Source organism: Scyliorhinus canicula, chromosome 17 (genome assembly GCF_902713615.1).
Source record: "Scyliorhinus canicula chromosome 17, sScyCan1.1, whole genome shotgun sequence".
NCBI classification, from domain to species: domain Eukaryota; kingdom Metazoa; phylum Chordata; class Chondrichthyes; order Carcharhiniformes; family Scyliorhinidae; genus Scyliorhinus; species Scyliorhinus canicula.
Genome location: NC_052162.1, coordinates 98,022,927 through 98,025,614, shown reverse-complemented (window position 1 = coordinate 98,025,614; position 2,688 = coordinate 98,022,927). Strand labels below are relative to the sequence as shown.

At 49.4% G+C, this 2,688-nt stretch overlaps 1 pseudogene; it reads left to right on the top strand.

The window, feature by feature from the left end:
• The first annotated feature begins 221 nt into the window (after positions 1-221).
• On the top strand, positions 222-2,366 carry LOC119951925 (annotated as a pseudogene).
• The last annotated feature ends 322 nt before the right edge of the window (positions 2,367-2,688 follow it).

Genomic DNA, 2,688 nt, shown 5'->3' with positions numbered 1-2,688 from the left:
TTAATTGGACGGAACTGGCTGAAAGACCTAAAATTAGATTGGATGAAAATTTCCAGAGTGGAAGCGGGCAGTTGAGTGGAATACTCCAAAAATACCCGGAGGTCTTCCAGGAAGGTTTGGGGGAAATCATAGGCGCCAAAGCAACTTTGCACGTGGACCCAGAAGCCCTTCCGAAATTTTGTAAGGCCAGGCCGGTACCTTTTGCATTCAGGAAGAAAGTAGATGACGAAATAGAAAGGTTATGGCGCGACGGCATTATCAGATCAGTACAATTCTCAGAATGGTCAGCGCGGTGGTACCAATTTTGAAGCCAGACGGCTCGATACGTCTCTGTGGAGATTTCAAACAGACAGTAAACAAATACACACTGCTGGACAAATACCCAATCCCGAAAATAGACGACCTATATGCCAAATTGGCAGTTGGGCATTTGTTCACGAAACTAGACATGAGCCACGCCTACCTGCAGTTAAAACTGGACAAGGGCTCCCAGAAGTTCGCTACGATCAACACCCTGAAGGGCTTTTTCGTTATACTAGGCTACCTTTTGGAGTCATGATGTGGAGATGCCGGCGTTGGACTGGGGTGAGCACAGTAAGAAGTCTTACAACACCAGGTTAAAGTCCAACAGGTTTGTTTCAAACACGAGCTTTCGGAGCACGGCTCCTTCTTCAGGTGAATGGAAAGGCTTGTTCCAGAAATGTTTATATAGACACAGTCAGAGATGCCCCGGAATGCGAGCACCTGCAGGCAATCAAATCATCAAAGATGCAGAGAGAGAGGTAACTCCAGGTTAAAGAGGTGTGAATTGTCCCAAGCCAGTTCAGTCGGTAGGCCTCTGCAAGTCCAGGCTTGTTGGTGGGGGCCGAAAGCTCGTGTTTGAAACAAACCTGTTGGACTTTAACCTGGTGTTGTAAGACTTCTTACTGTGCTCACCTTTTGGAGTGTCATCAGCCTGCGCTATATTCCAGCGTACGATGGAAAATATTCTGCAGGGACTACCGCAGGTGGCGATTTATTTGGACGATGTCTTAATCACGGGTAGGACAAACAGGGAACACTTAAGGAACCTGGAGGAAGTGCTCAGGCGTTTCGCAAAGGCAGGCATACGGCTAAAAAGGGAAAAATGTGTTTTTCTGGCCCCATAAGTGACGTACCTGTGATATAAAGTAGATGAGTCGGGCTTACATCCATTAGAAGACAGAGTAAGGGCAATAAAAGAAGCCCCAGCTACCACCACGGTCCAGGAGTTACGATCATTTCTAGGGTTGGTAACCTATTATGGCAAATTTATTGAAAATAGGGCATCCATCCTAGAACCCCTCCACCAGCTACTAAAAAAGGGGCAAGAATGGAAATGGTCCGCCCGCCAAAACCGAGCATTTAGGGACATTAAGGAACAGCTGTCATCCGAAAATGTCCTAGAGCATTATGACCCAAGGAAGGAGTTGGTGGTCACTTGTGATGCATCCCCCTATGGGGTAGGAGCCGTCTTAGCCCATAGAGGAAGGAATGGGGAAGAACGGCCAATAGCCTATGCTTCGAGGACCTTGGCGATGGCTGAGAGGAAGTACGCCCAAATCGAGAAGGAAGGACTGGTGGTGATATTCGCAGTAAAAAAATTTCACCAGTATCTGTACGGGCGGAAATTCACCATAGTGACGGACCATAAGCCGTTATTAGGGTTATTAAAAGAAGACAAGTCAATACCCCCGATTGCATCAGCTAGAATCCAACGCTGGGCGTTGCTGCTGGCGCATATAGATACGTTCTGGAGCACAGACCGGGAACGCGAGTAGCAAATGCAGATGCTTTGAGCAGACTTCCCCTCCGCCGCAAATACCAAAAGTAGAGGAGACAGTAATGACTCTAAATTTTTTGAACACCCTACCAGTAGACGCACAACATACTCGGTTGTGGACGCAAAAAGACCCAGTTTTAGCCAAGATGAAGCATTTACTGCTAACGGGGAACTGGAAAGACCAGTGGAGCCCCAGATGCACCCTTACTGGAGCAGAAGGGACCAAATAACCGTAGAAGACGGTATCCTATTATGGGGAGCCCGGGTAATAGTCCCAGCTCAGGGCCATCAGGCAATCTTAACTGAGTTACATCACGGACACCCAGGGGTGTCTAAAATGAAGATGCTAGCTCGAAGCAACGTTTGGTGGCCAGGTTTGGACACAGACATAGCAGCCTTGGTACGTCGGTGCCAGGAGTGCCAACAGGGGTGAAGAGTGCCACCAGTGGCGCCATTGCACCCGTGGGAATGGCCAGGCAGACCGTGGACCCGCCTGCATATTGACCACGCCGGCCCTTTCATGGGCTCAATGTTTTTGGTGATAGTGGACGCCCACTCCAAATGGTTGGACGTCCACCGGGTAAACACGGCAAGCACAGCATCGGCAATTGAAAAGTTCAGGGCCTCGTTTGCAACACATGGACTTCCGGAGGTATTGGTGTAGGACAACGGAATGGCATTCACAAGTGGGGAATTTGGAAAATTCCTGCAGGAAAACGGAGTCCGTCACATCAAAACGGCCCCTTACCATCCAGCGACCAACGGCCTGGCAGAGAGTGCGGCCCAGACACTTAAAGCGGGACTCAAGAAGCAGCCGGCAGCGTCAATAGACACAAAGCTCTCCCGCTGGCTGTTTGATTGCAGGACCACACCGCATTCCACAACGG